Source organism: Pseudophryne corroboree, chromosome 2 (assembly GCF_028390025.1).
Source record: "Pseudophryne corroboree isolate aPseCor3 chromosome 2, aPseCor3.hap2, whole genome shotgun sequence".
NCBI classification, from domain to species: Eukaryota; Metazoa; Chordata; class Amphibia; order Anura; family Myobatrachidae; genus Pseudophryne; species Pseudophryne corroboree.
The window spans coordinates 961157535-961176702 of record NC_086445.1 but is presented as its reverse complement, the minus strand read 5'-3'; the positions used below and the strand labels follow the sequence as shown (position 1 = coordinate 961176702).

At 49.6% G+C, this 19168-nt stretch overlaps 1 protein-coding gene across 1 annotated transcript in view; it reads right to left on the bottom strand.

Moving 5' to 3' along the window:
• The window catches only part of RBM11 (RNA binding motif protein 11), a 548228-nt gene extending 531541 nt beyond the window's left edge, over window positions 1-16687 (bottom strand). Inside the window, exon 1 of the mRNA XM_063956341.1 lies at window positions 16616-16687. The gene's annotated coding sequence lies outside the window, so the exon portion shown is untranslated. The remainder of the gene's footprint in view (window positions 1-16615) is intronic.
• Window positions 16688-19168: the final 2481 nt, after the last annotated feature.

The window sequence follows — 19168 nt, the reverse complement described above, 5'->3', positions numbered from 1 at the left end:
GATGACTTGAGCAACACACCACAATATTTTAAATGAGTCTGATACCAGCTTTAGCACATACGATTCAGACTAATAGTGAACCTTCGAGCTAAATAAAAACATCAAAGTCTATCTGGAACGGATAAACCTTTAAAGCTTATCATCTTAAGCTCACACATTCTGATAAAATTCTAAAAAAAGTGTCCTGGATGCAGCTAGTGACTTCAGAATTACTGTAGAGGGGGACAAGCAAGAATATACTAATAAAGCCATGTCTCATGAGACGGAACTGGGCCCGCCACTGTCCAGGGGCCCAAAGTATGTAATGAGTCAAACTGACTCATTAAATGCCGCTGTGTGCTGCGGGCAACCGTTGCCCGCAGCACACAGCCGCCCGGAGAGGAGTGCAGCTGCCACGGGGGAAGGAGGAGGAGGATGGAGGAGGGAGCCGCAGCAGCGCTGTTTTATTGGTTGAGGCGCTGCTGCTGCTGCTGTCTCTCTGCTTCACTATAGGCTGTCTTCCGCCGCTGTGAAGCGCATCCCAGCATTCACAGCGGCGGAGAACAGCCTATGGTGAAGCAGAGGAACAGCAGCAGCAGCGCCTCCACCAATAACACAGCGCTGCTGCGGCTCCCTCCTCCACCTCCCTCCTCCTCCTCTCTTGCCCGGGAATCGTGATCTCTGCTAGAAGCTGCACCGAGGAGGAGCCTGAGCCAGCGGAGACAGTAAGTATAATTCATTCTTTCTTTCTTTCTTTCTGTGCAAAAAGGGGGACTGTCTGCCGTAATGTGTAAAAAGGGGGAATCTGCCTGCCGTAATGTGTAAAAAGGGGAAATCTGCCTGCCGTAATGTGTATAAAGGGGACGCTGTCTGCCGTAATGTGTAACAAGGGCACGCTGTCTGCCGTAATGTGTAAAAAGGGCACGCTGTCTGCCGTAATGTGTAAAAAGGGCACGCTGTCTGCCGTAATGTGTAAAAAGGGGGACGCTGTCTGCCGTAATGTGTAACAAGGGCACGCTGTCTGCCGTAATGTGTAAAAAGGGCACACTGTCTGCCGTAATGTGTAAAAAGGGCACGCTGTCTGCTGTAATGTGTAAAAAGGGCACGCTGTCTGCCGTAATGTGTAAAAAGGGCACGCTGTCTTCCGTAATGTGTAAAAAGGGTGCGCTGTCTGCCGTAATGTGTAACAAGGGCACGCTGTCTGCCGTAATGTGTAAAAATAAGAATTTACTCACCGGTAATTCTATTTCTCGTAGTCCGTAGTGGATGCTGGGAACTCCGTAAGGACCATGGGGAATAGACGGGCTCCGCAGGAGACTGGGCACTCTAAAGAAAAGATTAGGTACTATCTGGTGTGCACTGGCTCCTCCCTCTATGCCCCTCCTCCAGACCTCAGTTAGGGAAACTGTGCCCGGAAGAGCTGACATTACAAGGAAAGGAAATTTGAATCCAGGGTAAGACTCATACCAGCCACACAAATCACACCGTACAACTTGTGATAACCTTACCCAGTTAACAGTATGAACAACAACTGAGCCTCACTCAACGGATGGCTCATAACAATAACCCTTAGTTAAGCAATAACTATATACACGTATTGCAGAAAGTCCGCACTTGGGACAGGCGCCCAGCATCCACTACGGACTACGAGAAATAGAATTACCGGTGAGTAAATTCTTATTTTCTCTGACGTCCTAGTGGATGCTGGGAACTCCGTAAGGACCATGGGGATTATACCAAAGCTCCCAAACGGGCGGGAGAGTGCAGATGACTCTGCAGCACCGAATGAGCAAACACAAGGTCCTCCTCAGCCAGGGTATCAAACTTGTAGAACTTTGCAAATGTGTTTGAACCCGACCAAGTAGCTGCTCGGCAAAGCTGTAAAGCAGAGACCCCTCGGGCAGCCGCCCAAGAAGAGCCCACCTTCCTTGTGGAATGGGCCTTCACCGATTTTGGATGCGGCAATCCAGCCGCAGAATGAGCCTGCTGAATCGTGCTACAGATCCAGCGAGCAATAGTTTGCTTTGAAGCAGGAGCACCCAGCTTGTTGGGTGCATGCAAGATAAACAGCGAGTCAGTCTTCCTGACTCCAGCCGTTCTGGAAACATATATTTTCAAAGCCCTGATATGGGCTTTTACATGACAAAGCCGCCAATTCCGACACACGCCTAGCCGATGCTAAGGTCAACAGCATGACCACTTTCCACGTGAGATACTTTAGTTCCACGGTCTTAAGTGGCTCAAACCAGTGGGATTTCAGGAAATCCAACACAACGTTAAGATCCCAGGGTGCCACTGGTGGCACAAAAGGGGGCTGAATGTGCAGCACTCCCTTAACAAACGTCTGAACCTCAGGCAGTGAAGCCAGTTCTTTTTGAAAGAAAATGGATAGGGCAGAAATCTGGACCTTTATGGACCCCAATTTTAGGCCCATAGTCACCCCTGACTGTAGAAAGTGCAGGAAACGACCCAGGTGGAATTCCTCTGTAGGGGCCTTCCTGGCCTCACACCAAGCAACATACTTCCGCCATATACGGTGATAATGTTTTGCTGTCACGTCTTTCCTAGCCTTTATCAGCGTAGGAATAACTTCATCCGGAATGCCTTTTTCCGCTAGGATCCGGCGTTCAACCACGATGCCGTCAAACACAGCCGCGGTAAGTCTTGGAACAGACAGGGCCCTTGTTGCAGCAGGTCCTGTCTGAGAGGCAGAGGCCATGGGTCCTCTGTGCGCATTTCTTGCAGTTTGGGTACCAAGTCCTTCTTGGCCAGTCCGGAACAATGAGTATTGTTCTTATTCCTCTCTTTCTTACTATTCTCAGAACTTTTGGTATGAGAGGAAGAGGAGGAAACACATATACCGACTGGTACACCCACGGTGTCACTAGGGCATCCACAGCTATCGCCTGAGGGTCCCTTGACCTGGCGCAATATCTTTTTAGCTTTTTGTTGAGGCGGGACGCCATCATGTCCACCTGTGGCAGTTCCCATCGGTTTGCAATCAGTTGGAAGACTTCTTGATGAAGTCCCCACTCTCCCGGGTGGAGGTCGTGTCTGCTGAGGAAGTCTGCTTCCCAGTTGTCCACTCCCGGAATGAACACTGCTGACAGTGCTTGCACGTGATTCTCCGCCCATCGAAGAATCTTTGTGGCTTCCGCCATTGCCATCCTGCTTCTTGTGCCGCCCTGGCGGTTTACATGGGCGACCGCCGTGATGTTGTCTGACTGAATCAGCACTGGCCGGTTTCGAAGCAGTGGTTCTGCTTGACTCAGGGCGTTGTAAATGGCCCTTAGTTCCAGTATATTTATGTGTAGAGAAGTCTCCAGACTTGACCACAGCCCTTGGAAGTTTCTTCCCTGAGTGACTGCCCCCCACCCTCGGAGGCTTGCATCCGTGGTCACCAGAACCCAGTCCTGTATGCCGAACCTGCGGCCCTCGAGAAGGTGAGCACTCTGCAGCCACCACAGAAGAGACACCCTGGCCCTTGGGGACAGGGTGATCAGCCGATGCATCTGAAGATGCGATCCGGACCACTTGTCCAACAGATCCCACTGAAAGATCCTTGCATGGAACCTGCCGAAGGGAAGGGCTTCGTATGAAGCCACCATCTTTCCCAGGACTCGCGTGAAGTGATGCACCGATACCTGTTTTGGTTTCAGGAGGTCTCTGACCAGAGATGCTAATTCCTGGGCCTTCTCCACCGGGAGAAACACCTTCTTCTGTTCTGTGTCCAGAATCATGCCCAGGAAAAGCAGACGCGTCGCAGGAATCAGCTGCGACTTTGGAATATTCAGAATCCAGCCGTGCTGTAGTAACATTTCTTGAGAGAGTGTTACGCTGATCAACAACTGCTCCCTGGACCTCGCCTTTATGAGGAGATCGTCCAAGTACGGGATAATTATAACTCCCTTCTGCCGAAGGAGTATCATCATTTCGGCCATTACCTTGGTAAATATTCTCGGTGCCGTGGACAGGCCAAACGGCAACGTCTGGAATTGGTAATGACAGTCCTGTACCACAAATCTGAGGTACTCCTGGTGAGGTGGGTAAATGGGTACATGCAAGTAAGCATCTTTGATGACCAGCGACACCATAAAATCCCCCTCTTCCAGGCTTGCAATAACCGCTCTGAGCGATTCCATTTTGAACTTGAATTTCTTTATATAAGTGTTCAAGGACTTTAAATTCAGAATGGGTCTCACCGAACCGTCCGGTTTCGGTACCACAAACATTGTGGAATAGTAACCCCTTCCCTGTTGAAGGAGGGGGACCCTGACAATCACTTGCTGGAGGTACAGCTTGTGAATTGCCGCCAGCACTACCTCCCTTTCCATGGGGGAAGCTGGCAAGGCTGATTTGAGGTAACGGCGGGGGGGAGTCGCTTAGAATTCCAGCTTGTATCCCTGAGATACAATTTGTATAGCCCAGAGATCCACCTGTGAGCGAACCCACTGGCTGCTGAAGTTTCGGAGACGCGCCCCCACCGCACCTGGCTCCGCCTGTGGAGCCCCAACGTCATGCGGTGGACTTAGTGGAAGCAGGGGAGGACTTTTGTTCCTGGGAACTTGCTGCATGGTGCAGCTTCTTACCTCTACCCCTGCCTCTGGCAAGAAAGGATGCACCCCTGACCCTCTTGCCTTTTTGGGAACGAAAGGACTGCATTTGATAATACGGTGCTTTCTTAGGCTGTGAGGAAACCTGAGGCAAGAAAGTCGACTTTCCAGCTGTCGCTATAGACACGAGGTCCGACAGACCGTCCCCAAACAATTCCTCACCCTTATAAGGCAAAAATAAGATTTTACTCACCGGTAAATCTATTTCTCGTAGTCCGTAGTGGATGCTGGGTACTCCGTAAGGACCATGGGGAATAGATGGGCTCCGCAGGAGACTGGGCACTCTAAAGAAAAGATTAGGTACTACATCTGGTGTGCACTGGCTCCTCCCTCTATGCCCCTCCTCCAGACCTCAGTTAGGGAAACTGTGCCCGGAAGAGCTGACATTACTAGGAAAGGATTTGGAATCCAGGGTAAGACTCATACCAGCCACACCAATCACACCGTACAACTTGTGATAAATATACCCAGTTAACAGTATGAACAACAACTGAGCCTCATTAAACTGATGGCTCAGAACAAAAACCCCTATAGTTAAGCAATAACTATATACAAGTATTGCAGAATTCCGCACTTGGGACGGGCTCCCAGCATCCACTACGGACTACGAGAAATAGATTTACCGGTGAGTAAAATCTTATTTTCTCTGACGTCCTAGTGGATGCTGGGTACTCCGTAAGGACCATGGGGATTATACCAAAGCTCCCAAACGGGCGGGAGAGTGCGGATGACTCTGCAGCACCGAATGAGCAAACTCAAGGTCCTCCTCAGCCAGGGTATCAAACTTGTAGAATTTTGCAAACGTGTTTGATCCCGACCAGGTAGCAGCTCGGCAAAGTTGTAAAGCCGAGACCCCTCGGGCAGCCGCCCAAGAAGAGCCCACCTTCCTCGTGGAATGGGCTTTGACTGATTTAGGATGCAGCAGTCCAGCCGCAGAATGTGCAAGATGAATCGTGCAACAGATCCAGCGAGCAATAGTCTGCTTTGAAGCAGGAGCACCCAGCTTGTTGGGTGCATGCAGGATAAACAGCGAGTCAGTTTTTCTGACTCTAGCCGTCCTGGAAACATAGATTTTCAGGGCCCGGACTACATCCAGCAACTTGGAAGCCTCCAAGTCCCGAGTAGCCGCAGGCACCACAATAGGTTGGTTCAAATGGAACGCTGATACCACCTTAGGGAGAAATTGGGGACGAGTCCTCAATTCTGCCCTGTCCATATGGAAGATCAGATAGGGGCTTTTACCTGACAAAGCCGCCAATTCTGACACACCCCTAGCCGAAGCCAAGGCCAAAAGCATGACCACTTTCCACGTGAGATATTTCAACTCCACGGTCTGAAGTGGCTCAAACCAATGTGATTTTAGGAAATCCAACACCACGTTGAGATCCCAAGGTGCCACTGGGGGCACAAAAAGGGGCTGAATATGCAGCACTCCCTTAACAAACGTCTGAACTTCAGGCAGTGAAGCCAGTTCTTTTTGAAAGAAAATAGACAGGGCCGAAATCTGGACTTTTATGGATCCCAATTTTAGGCCCATAGTCACTCCTGACTGTAGGAAGTGCAGAAAACGACCCAGCTGAAATTCTTCTGTTGGGGCCTTCATAGCCTCACACCAAGCAACATATTTTCGCCATATGCGGTGATAATGTGTTGCTGTCACATCCTTCCTAGCCTTTATCAGCGTAGGAATGACTTCAACCGGAATGCCCTTTTCCATCAGGATCCGGCGTTCAACCGCCATGCCGTCAAACACAGCCGCGGTAAGTCTTGGAACAAACAGGGCCCCTGCTGTAGCAGGTCCTGTCTGAGAGGCAGAGGCCAAGGGTCCTCTGAGATCATTTCTTGTAGTTCCGGGTACCAAGTCCTTCTTGGCCAATCCGGAACGATGAGTATAGTTCTTACTCCTCTCTTTCTTATTATCCTCAGTACCTTTGGTATGAGAGGAAGAGGAGGGAACACATAAACCCACTGGTACACCCACGGTGTCACTAGAGCGTCCACAGCTATCGCCTGAGGGTCCCTAGACCTGGCGCAATATCTTTTTAGCTTTTTGTTGAGGCGGGACGCCATCATGTCCACCTGTGGCCTTTCCCAACGATTTACAATCAGCTGGAAGACTTCTGGATGAAGTCCCCACTCTCCCGGGTGGAGGTCGTGCCTGCTGAGGAAGTCTGCTTCCCAGTTGTCCACTCCCGGAATGAACACTGCTGACAGTGCTATCACGTGATTTTCCGCCCATCGGAGAATCCTTGTGGCTTCTGCCATCGCCATCCTGCTTCTTGTGCCGCCCTGTCGGTTTACATGGGCGACCGCCGTGATGTTGTCTGACTGAATCAGCACCGGCTGGTTTTGAAGCAGGGGTTTTGCCCGACTTAGGGCATTGTAAATGGCCCTTAGTTCCAGAATGTTTATGTGTAGGGAAGCTTCCTGACTCGACCATTGTCCTTGGAAGTTTCTTCCCTGAGTGACTGCCCCCCAACCTCGGAGGCTTGCATCCGTGGTCACCAGGACCCAGTCCTGTATGCCGAATCTGCGGCCCTCGAGTAGATGAGCACTCTGCAGCCACCACAGCAGAGACACCCTGGCCCTCGGGGACAGGGTGATCAGCCGGTGCATCTGAAGATGCGATCCGGACCACTTGTCTAACAGATCCCACTGAAAGATCCGTGCATGGAACCTGCAGAATGGAATTGCCTCGTAAGAAGCTACCATCTTTCCCAGGACTCGCGTGCAGTGATGCACCGACACCTGTTTTGGTTTTAGGAGGTCTCTGACCAGAAATGACAACTCCTTGGCCTTCTCCTCCGGGAGAAACACCTTCTTCTGTTCTGTGTCCAGAATCATACCCAGGAACAGCAGACGCGTCGTAGGAACCAGCTGCGACTTCGGGATATTCAGAATCCAGCCGTGCTGTTGTAGTATAGTGCTACTCCGACCAACAACTGCTCCCTGGACCTCGCCTTTATAAGGAGATCGTCCAAGTACGGGATAATTCTAACTCCCTTCTTTCGAAGGAGTATCATCATTTCGGCCATTACTTTGGTAAATACCCTCGGTGCCGTGGACAGACCAAACGGCAACGTCTGGAATTGGTAATGGCAGTCCTGTACCACAAAACGGAGGTACACCTGGTGAGGTGGGTAAATGGGGACATGTAGGTAAGCATCCTTGATGTCCAGTGATACCATGTAATCCCCCTCTTCCAGGCTTGCAATAACCGCCCTGAGCGATTCCATTTTGAACTTGAACTTCCTTATATAAGTGTTCAAGGATTTCAAATTTAGAATTGGTCTCACCGAACCGTCTGGTTTCGGTACCACAAACATTGTGGAATAGTAACCCCGTCCCTGTTGAAGGAGGGGAGCTTTTATTATCACCTGCTGGAGGTACAGCTTGTGAATTGCCGCCAGTACTACCTCCCTGTCCTGGGGAGTAGCTGGTAAGGCTGATTTGAGGTAACGGCGAGGGGGAGACGTCTCGAATTCCAGCTTGTATCCCTGAGATACCACTTGTAGAACCCAGAGATCCACCTGTGAGCGAACCCACTGGTCGCTGAAGTTCCGGAGACGGGCCTCCACCGCACCTGGCTCCACATGTGGAGCCCCAGCGTCATGCGGTGGACTTAGTGGAAGCAGGGGAGGATTTTTGTTCTTGGGAACTGGCTGTATGGTGCAGCTTTTTCCCTCTACCCCTGCCTCTGGGCAGAAAGGACGCGCCTCTAACCCGCTTGCCTTTCTGAGGCCGAAAGGACTGTACTTGATAATACGGTGCTTTCTTAGGCTGTGAGGGAACCTGAGGTAAAAAAGTCGACTTCCCAGCTGTTGCTGTGGATACGAGGTCCGAAAGACCGTCCCCAAACAATTCCTCACCCTTATAAGGAAACATTTCCATGTGCCTTTTAGAATCAGCATCACCCGTCCACTGCCGAGTCCATAATACTCTCCTGGCAGAAATGGACATCGCATTAATTCTAGATGCCAGCCGGCAAATGTCCCTCTGTGCATCTCTCATATATAAGACTACGTCTTTAATATGCTCTATGGTTAGCAATATAGTGTCCCTGTCAAGGGAATCAATGTTATCAGACAGGGAATCAGACCACGCTGCTGCAGCACTGCACATCCATGCTGAAGCATTAGCAGGTCTCAGTATAGTACCTGAGTGTGTATACACAGACTTCAGGATAGCCTCCTGCTTTCTATCTGCAGGCTCCTTTAAGGCGGCCGTATCCTGAGACGGCAGTGCCACCTTTTTTGATAAGCGTGTGAGCGCCTTGTAAACCTTAGGGGATGTCTCCCAGCGTAACCTATCCGTTGGCGGGAAAGGGTACGCCATTAGTAACCGCTTAGAAATTACTAGTTTCTTATCTGGTGAACCCCACGCTTCTTCACACAATTCGTTTAACTCATCAGATGGGGGAAAAGTCACTGGCTGCTTTTTCTCCCCAAACATAATACCCTTTTTTGTGGTAACCGGGTTAATGTCAGAAATGTGCAACACATTTTTCATTGCCGTAATCATGCATCGGATGGCCCTAGTGGATTGTATATTTGTCTCATCCTCGTCGACACTGGAGTCAGACTCCGTGTCGACATCTGTGTCTGCCATCTGAGGTAGCGGGCGTTTTTGAGCCCCTGACGGCCTCTGAGATGCCTGGGCAGGCGCGGGCTGAGATGCCGGCTGTCCCAAAGCTGCGTCATCGAACCTTTTATGTAAGGAGTTGACACTGTCGGTTAATACCTTCCACATATCCATCCACTCAGGTGTCGGCCCCGCAGGGGGCGACATCACACTTATCGGCACCTGCTCCGCCTCCACGTAAGCGTCCTCATCAAACATGTCGACACAGCCGTACCGACACACCGCACACACACACAGGGAATGCTCTGACTGAGGACAGGACCCCACAAAGTCCTTTGGGGAGACAGAGAGAGAGTATGCCAGCACACACCACAGCGCTATATAATCAGGGATTTACACTAACAAAAGCGATTTTCCCTACAGCTGCTTTTATATATAGTTTTGCGCCTAAATTTAGTGCCCCCCCTCTCTTTTTACCCTTGATGTCTGGAAACTGCAGGGGAGAGCCTGGGGAGCTGTCTTCCAGCGGAGCTGTGAAGAGAAAATGGCGCCGGTGTGCTGAGGAAGATAGCCCCGCCCCCTTCTCGGCGGGCTTCTCCCGCTTTTTTATCTGTATAATGGCGGGGGATTATGCACATATACAGCTTAAAAGCTGTATTATGTGTCAATTTGCCATGTAAGGTACTCTAATTGCTGCCCAGGGCGCCCCCCCCCCCCAGCGCCCTGCACCCATCAGTGACCGGAGTGTGTGGTGTGCATAGGGAGCAATGGCGCACAGCTGCAGTGCTGTGCGCTACCTTAATGAAGACCGAAGTCTTCAGCCGCCGATTTCCTCCGGTTTCTTCCGTCTTCTGGCTCTGCAAGGGGGACGGCGGCGCGGCTCTGGGAACGGACGATCGAGGTCGGGCCCTGTGTTCGATCCCTCTGGAGCTAATGGTGTCCAGTAGCCTAGAAGCACAAGCTAGCTGCAAGCAGGTAGGTTTGCTTCTCTCCCCTAAGTCCCACGTAGCAGTGAGTCTGTTGCCAGCAGATCTCACTGAAAATAAAAAACCTAAGAAATACTTTTCTTTCTAGGAAGCTCAGGAGAGCCCCTAGAGTGCATCCAGCTCTGGCCGGGCACAGATTCTAACTGAGGTCTGGAGGAGGGGCATAGAGGGAGGAGCCAGTGCACACCAGATGTAGTACCTAATCTTTTCTTTAGAGTGCCCAGTCTCCTGCGGAGCCCGTCTATTCCCCATGGTCCTTACGGAGTACCCAGCATCCACTAGGACGTCAGAGAAACCTCCATGTGTTTTTTAGAATCAGCATCTCCTGTCCATTGCCGAGTCCATAAGACCCTCCTGGCAGAAATGGACATAGTATTAATTCTAGAGCCCAGCAGGCAAATGTGCCTCTGAGCATCTCGCATATATAAGACGACGTCTTTGATATGGCCCAGGGTTAGCAAAACAGTATCTCTGTCGAGGGAATCTATGTCGTCTAACAGAGTATCTGTCCACGCTGCTACAGCACTACACATCCAGGCTGAAGCAATAGCAGGTCTCAGTAGAGTACCAGAGTGTGTATAGTTACACTGACTTCAGGATAGCTTCCTGCTTTCTATCCGCAGGCTCCTTTAGGGCGGCCGTATCCTGAGACGGCAGGGCCACCTTTTTAGATAAGCGTGTCAGCGCCTTGTCCACCCTAGGGGATGTTTCCCATTGTAACCTGTCCGTTGGCGGGAAAGGGTACGCCATCAGTAACCTCTTAGAAATCACTAATTTCTTATCAGGGGAACTCCACGCTTCTTCACACAATTCATTTAATTCATCAGATGGGGGAAAAGTCACTGGCTGCTTTTTCTCCCCAAACATATAAACCCTCTTGGTATTAACCGGGTTACTCTCAGAAATGTGTAATACATCTTTCATTGCAATAATCATGTATCGGATGGCCTTGGTCATTTTAGACTGTAAATGTGCCTCAGCATCGTCGACACTGGAGTCGGACTCCATGTCGGCATCTGTGTCATCCATCTGAGATAGAGGGCGTTTATGAGCCCCTGACTGCTTCTGAGTCGCCTGGGCAGGCGCGGGCTGAGACCCCGGCTGTCCCAAGGCTGCAGCGTCATCAAACCTTTTATGTAAGGAGTTTACATTGTCATTTAAGACCTTCCACATATCCATCCAATCTGGTGTTGGACCCGACGGGGGCAATACCACACTTATCTGCCCTTGCTCCGCCTCCACGTAACCTTCCTCATCAAACATGTCGACACAGCCGTACCGACACACCGCACACACACAGGGAATGCTCAGACTGAGGACAGTACCCCACAAAGTCCTTTGGGGAGACAGAGAGAGAGTATGCCAGCACACACCACAGCACTATATAACACAGGGATTTTCACTGCTAATAAGTGATTTACCCAATAGCTGCTTTTTTTGTATTGTTTTGCGCCTAAATTTATGTGCCCCCCCTCTCTTTTTAACCCGTCTTGTACCTGGATACTGCAGGGGAGAGCCTGGGGAGCTGCTTCCAGCGGAGCTGTGAAGAGACAATGGCGCTGGTGTGCTGAGGAAGAAGGCCCCGCCCCCTCAGTGGCGGGCTTCTGTCCCGCTTTTCATGTAAAAAAATGGCGGGGGTTTTTACATATATACAGTGCTAGACTGTATATATGTATGTTTTATGCCAAAGGTACTTCAATTGCAGCCTAGGGCGCCCCCCCACCCAGCGCCCTGCACCCTACAGTGACCGGAGTGTGTAAGTGTGCTGGGAGCAATGGCGCACAGCTGCGGTGCTGTGCGCTACCTTAATGAAGAGAGGAGTCTTCAGCCGCCGATTTCATCTCTTCAAGCTTCTGTTCTTCTGGCTCTGCAAGGGGGACGGCGGCGCGGCTCCGGGAACGGACGATTGAGGACAGGTGCCTGTGTTCGAACCCTCTGGAGCTAATGGTGTCCAGTAGCCTAAGAAGCACAAACTAGCTGCAAGCAGGTAGGTTTGCTTCTCTCCCCTCAGTCCCACGTAGCAGTGAGTCTGTTGCCAGCAGAAGCTCACTGAAAATAAAAAACCTAATAAATACTTTCTTTACTAGTAAGCTCAGGAGAGCCCACTAGGAGCACCCAGCTCTGGCCGGGCACAGATTCTAACTGAGGTCTGGAGGAGGGGCATAGAGGGAGGAGCCAGTGCACACCAGATAGTACCTAATCTTTTCTTTAGAGTGCCCAGTCTCCTGCGGAGCCCGTCTATTCCCCATGGTCCTTACGGAGTTCCCAGCATCCACTAGGACGTCAGAGAAAAGGGCACGCTGTCTGCCGTAATGTGTAAAAAGGGGACGCTGTCTGCCGTAATGTGTAAAAAGGGGACGCTGTCCGCCGTAAGGTATAAAAGGGTCTCTATCTGGTGTAGCGGTGCTACTGTGCGGCGTAATTTGAATAATGGAGACTACTGTGCACCGTTTTCTGAATTGGTATTATTTTGTGGCCACACCCCTTCCCCACGAAGCCACGCCGCTATAAATTTTTGCGCGCGCAGGGGTGGGGCTCCGATGCCGTTTCTTGCACACAGTGCTAAAATGTCTAGTTACGGCACTGTTGCTAGGTATCCATTTCTCTGGCCCTGAGCACGTCCCCCTCATCAGATCCTCTCCAGGTGTGAGGGGGTGGACTTGGATGGGATGAGGGGGGCAAAGCCTTTTGTCGCACCTGGGCCCACAGCTCGCTAGTTCCGCCACTACATGTCTCAATGCATCTGTAGTTTTGAAATGTAAAAATAAATCATCTTACAAATGTACAATATCATCCATTCAGTTTTCCTTGCCCTCACTGGTATTTGGAATACTGGATCTAATATTTGAAGCAGCAAAGGATTTCCGATCCTGATCTCCCCAACCCTATTATGGGGCCCTGGAACCTGTATGCTGTGGTGCTTCCTAATTTTACCTGCTTCGTCCATCGTTCACATTGCAGCAGCACCGATCGCAGCCTGAATTTTTCTGCAGTGTGCGCCAGCGCACCCCGGGAGCCCAGTGAGATGCGGTCGCAGGGGCGGGAGGGTGTGTGCTGTTGGCGGGGCATGGTCCGGACCTTTACGGGGGGGCAGGCCGCAGCGGCTGCGTGACGTCACATGCAGCTGCAGCGACCCGGGACGCAGAGCGCAGGTTCTGCGCAAGCAGGGTGCTACTCGCCGGGTGCAAAAGCATCGCTGCCGTGTCCTGCACGTCTGAGAAAATGATCGTAGATGTGCTAAATTTAGCACATCTATGATCAGATCTGAATTAGGCCCATTGTGTGGCCAATTGGAGGAGCAGTAACCCATTTACTCAGCACTCGCACTAGTATAAAGTAGAACAAGACTTTACTCTAGATCAGCGGTTCCCAACCTTTTTCTCTCCCGTACCCTATCTTTCCTCGCCAGAACAGTTTGTTTTTGTAAGGTATATATACATACATATATATATATATATATATATATATATATTCAATTCCACACAATTCACAATGCTGAGTGATTTGAATTCTTTCAATTACCTCTGAGTCCTGACTCCTGATGCCCTGGTCCTTGCCTGCCCCCCGCCAGCAAGAAGAAAACAAGACGCGGCGGTGACAGAGACGCTGTAACATATACAACATGCCCAGCCAGCCCCCAGGGTCCTCTCTGCGCCAGTCGTGGGAGCATGATTACATCACAGTCAAACTCCCAGCATACCAGGAAATGGAGGCAGTGTTTGGCGCCACACTTTCAGGACTGCCCGCCGTCCACCAGGCGCGACAGCGCATGTGCCGGGTGGATGCTGGAGACTTCCGCCATTAATGGCTATGTTTTTAAGTATCCCCAGCAGTCCACAGCATACCCTGGAGGGTACGCATACCACAGGCTCGTACCTCTAGATTATGGAGCTCTTGGCCCACAGTAATATCCCTTTTACACTCGCAGTGAAAGGTCATTCCCGGGAATGTGTCCCGGTATATTTGCAAGGACACATTCCCGGGAATGACCCTTTCACATTAGCGGGCCGACCCGGCATATTGCCGGGTCGGTGACGTCACCGCTGACTCTAACGGAGGCGGTGCTTGGAGATAATCTTCTCCAAGCACCGCCTCCTCCTATGCAGAGAACAGGTGCCGGGTCGCCTTGACCCGGTATACCCGTTCACATTGCACAGCTTCCCGGTTCCCGGGTTGAAATCACGGGATGCACAGGATGCTCGTACCGGGAAATTGTCCCTGTACCCATTCACACTCACAAAAATCCCGGGATGATGCGCGTTCACGTGCAATATCCCGGGATTTTTCTGCGAGTGTAAAAGGGGTATAATCTACTGCTGCTAGTTGGCAAATACTGTAGTTAAGAGAATGCACAAATGCTTCCAGGAAGAAAGAGAACACAAAGAAAAACAGCCATGACATCCAGGTATACTGTATGTTGATATATGCTGTACACCAAAAGACAGAATAGAGGACAAAAAGCAATATTACCGAATTACCTATGACAACCAGTGTTCACCAAATTCAATCTTCACCTGCCCCCCGTCCCCTCCCCCGCGAAGTCATACTGCACATTGGGAAAGCTGCGATGTGTTCAACGTACAAGTTACAGCAGGCGAATGCTATGTGAAGTAGATGTTGCCGACTGCAGACAAGGGCCAAAGAAAACTAACTTTCCAGAGCTCGTTAAATAGCCATCCCCATACAAAATGATGAGGTCGGCTGCTTTCCATCTTTGATGCATCACTGTGAAAGTAAATTCTGCGTTAAACATACGGAAACAGCAGTTTCTAAGTTTACTCTTGATATGTAGACCGTTATCTTTGCATGATTAAAGAAATCCTGAAAACCTGAGCTTGACAACATGATTGGAGGTGTGTGGGTTCTGGATTTGCGGAACATGGGGCAAGGCCAGTGGTGCTCAATTGTTTTTGAATTATGATGCCACAGAGTATCAAAATTTCTTTTGCAGCACCTCTAGGCCAAAAGTTTCTTATTGAGAAATTGAGAAAATTGTAAATTGTGTTTATATGTCATCCATAGGTTCAATTGTATGGTGACTGGTGAGGGACAAGATTTGCTTCTGTTTGTCCACATACAGTATATTATGATGACTGGCAGCCACCAGCACTGGTTTTAACTAGTACATTGACCATAAATAATTAAAATTGGTCCTGGACCACCAACCCAGGGCCCCTCTACAAGTTCCCCGAGTCACCCCAGGGTGCCATGGCACACAGTTTGAGAACCACTGGACTAGGCGATGATTACTATAGTTATGGAGGGATATGGGACTCAGGTTCGACAGTGTCTAGGTCAACATCCATTAGGTTGACACCCATTGGTTGACAGTGGCTAGGTCGACACTAGAAATGGGTCAACATGGCCATTAGATCGACATGGAAAAAAGTTCGACATAAGTTTTTTATGGTTTTTTTGGTGTCGTTTTCTTCGAAAAGTGACTGGGAACCCCAATTAGTGAACCGTGTCCCCTTGCATGGTGAGCGAGTTCGGGCAAGGTGCCTCACTGCGCTCGGCACAGGTTACCGTTCCCAATCGTAGATCACGTGGATCGTAAAGAATGGAAAAGTTCCACATAAAAAAAGTGAAAAACTCATGTCGACCTTTTTGCATGTCGACCTTGTTCATGTCGACCTAATGGTTATGACGACCTATTTCTAGTGTTGACCTAGTCACTGTCGACCAATGGGTGTCGACCTAATACTTGTCGACCTAAGTGGTGTCAACCCAGAGTCCGGATACCGTTATGGAGCGAATTTTGATTAAAGAACCTTCTCATTAAAAAACCACAACAACTTGTATTTAAAAGTGCATTATGCTGAAATACTATTTATACTGTAATGTTTTGTCCATGTTTGTTAGTAATGGAAAGTATGTATTCTACCATTGGGTACTAGTGGCACTGTTTCATTAGATGCAATGGTTACAATTCTAATGTGACCAGACGTGCAAAGTATTAATGCTTATGAATGCAACACACAGAGCAGAATAAACGCTACTTATTGACAGGGTCTATATTCCCAAATGAAAGTACTCTGCATCACATACAACATAGGTGTAGCATATGTCTGATACAGTATATCTCAGAGAACGTTATGCAGTCCACAGGAGGGAGGAGAGGAGTATTCAGCATGGGATGCGGTTAATAAACCATCTGTCGGGATCACGGTGTTCAGGATACCGACACTGATCCCAACTGCCTGGGAAATGCCGGCGGTCGGAATCCCGACCGCAGCCCAGTATTCCCACTTGGGTGGAGGGTCCACGCCACCACCCGAGTGGAAATATAACCTGTGAAAGCTAACCACCGGGCCCATGAGGGGACCCGCTGCCGGGATGCTGCTGTCGGCATAGTGACAGCCTGTCGGTCTCCCATATGTATTCCTTCAGCATACCAGGGAGAGATCAGACTTGGGGTGGGAATACTGTATTTGACATACATGCCTGGTACAGTACCTTATAGCCAGGGGCGCTTTAAGAGAGGAGGAGGCCCGTGTTCAGCCTCCTCCGTTAGGGCCCCCTCCTCTCTGCCCGGAGCGCTGTAGAGTCTAAGCACTAGAGGGCTCAGACTCTACTGCGCATGTGCAGATCTCCAGGAAAATGGCATGGCGGCCATTTTCCCTGAGATTTCTCTACTGCGCATACGCAAAACTCCATGAAAATGGCAGCTGAACCATTTTCACTGTGTTTTCACAGCACTGCGGATGCCGACGCTGGACTCCGGAGGGGTATTTTAAAAATGGACTCAGGGGCCCGTTTGCACCGCACACACTGCACACATTATGGAAACGCCAGTGCTTACAGCCCAGATTGCTGTCATCCGAGGCATTCTTATTCCTGGTCCTGACAGCCCTGCCCCTAAATGTGTTGTCATGCTGTCACAATAAGGGAGATACTTGCTTCTGGTTTGCGAGCAGGAGATCAATCTCTGACCGTGCTTATTCCATAGGGAAAACTGATCAATGTCGTATTAAGATAGTTTAGGCTAACAAAGACAAGCGCCGTAAAGCTAAGCTTTTCAGAGTCTGTTAAATAACCCCATATTGCTCTCCCTATACGCTGTAGCATTATGATGGGCATAGTCAGGGCTGCCATCAGAAATTGTGGGGCTGAGAACTGACAAAAAAGGCAGGCCCCCCACCACCACTTTATCTCTAATCCACCCCAAAAAATAATTAAATAATAAGAATTTACTCACCGGTAATTCTATTTCTCGTAGTCCGTAGTGGATGCTGGGAACTCCGTAAGGACCATGGGGAATAGACGGGCTCCGCAGGAGACTGGGCACTCTAAAAGAAAGATTAGGTACTATCTGGTGTGCACTGGCTCCTCCCTCTATGCCCCTCCTCCAGACCTCAGTTAAGGAAACGGTGCCCGGAAGAGCTGACACAACAAGGAAAGGATTTGGAATCCAGGGTAAGACTCATACCAGCCACACCAATCACACTGTACAACTTGTGATAACCATACCCAGTTAACAGTATGAACAACAACTGAGCCACAGTAAGAGATGGCTCATAACAATAACCCTTTAGTTAAGCAATAACTATATACATGTATTGCATAGAGATGAGCGGGTTCGGTTCCTCGGAATCCGAACCCGCCCGAACTTCATGTTTTTTTTCACGGGTCCGAGCGACTCGGATCTTCCCGCCTTGCTCGGTTAACCCGAGCGCGCCCGAACGTCATCATGACGCTGTCGGATTCTCGCGAGGCTCGGATTCTATCGCGAGACTCGGATTCTATATAAGGAGCCGCGCGTCGCCGCCATTTTCACTCGTGCATTGAGATTGATAGGGAGAGGACGTGTCTGGCGTCCTCTCCATTAGAATAGAGATAGATTAGATAGAGAGAGAGAGATTGTGCAGAGTCGCAGACAGAGTTAGTTTACCACAGTCAGTGACCAGTGCAGTTGCTAGTTAACTTTTATTTAATATAATATATCCGTTCACTTCTCTCTGCTATATCCGTTCTCTGCCTGAAAAAAAAAAACGATACACAGCACAGTCAGTCACACAGTGTGACTCAGTCTGTGTGCACTCAGCTCAGCCCAGTGTGCTGCACAGTCATCAATGTATAAATTAAAAGCTTATAATTAATTGTGGGGGAGACTGGGGAGCACTGCAGGTTGTTAGCAGGAGCCAGGAGTACAATTATATTAATTAACAGTGCACACTTTTGCTGCAGGAGTGGTGACCAGTGCCTGACCACCAGTATAGTATTGTTGTATACTACTAATATCTCTTTAAATATCAACCAGTCTATATTAGCAGCAGACACAGTACAGTGCGGTAGTTCACGGCTGTGGCTACCTCTGTGTCGGCACACGGCAGGCAGTCCGTCCGACCAGAATTGTATTATTTATTATTATATACCTACCACCTAACCGTGGTTTTTTTTTTCATTCTTTATACCGTCATAGTGTCATCCTAATTGTTACGAGTATACTACTATCTCTTTATCAACCAGTGTACAGTGCGGTAGTTCACGGCTGTGGCTACCTCTGTGTCGGCACACGGCAGGCAGTCCGTCCGACCAGAATTGTATTATTTATTATTATATACCTACCACCTAACCGTGGTTTTTTTTTCATTCTTTATACCGTCATAGTGTCATCCTAATTGTTACGAGTATACTACTATCTCTTTATCAACCAGTGTACAGTGCGGTAGTTCACGGCTGTGGCTACCTCTGTGTCGGCACACGGCAGGCAGTCCGTCCGACCAGAATTGTATTATTTATTATTATATACCTACCACCTAACCGTGGTTTTTTTTTCATTCTTTATACCGTCATAGTGTCATCCTAATTGTTACGAGTATACTACTATCTCTTTATCAACCAGTGTACAGTGCGGTAGTTCACGGCTGTGGCTACCTCTGTGTCGGCACACGGCAGGCAGTCCGTCCGACCAGAATTGTATTATTTATTATTATATACCTACCACCTAACCGTGGTTTTTTTTTCATTCTTTATACCGTCATAGTGTCATCCTAATTGTTACGAGTA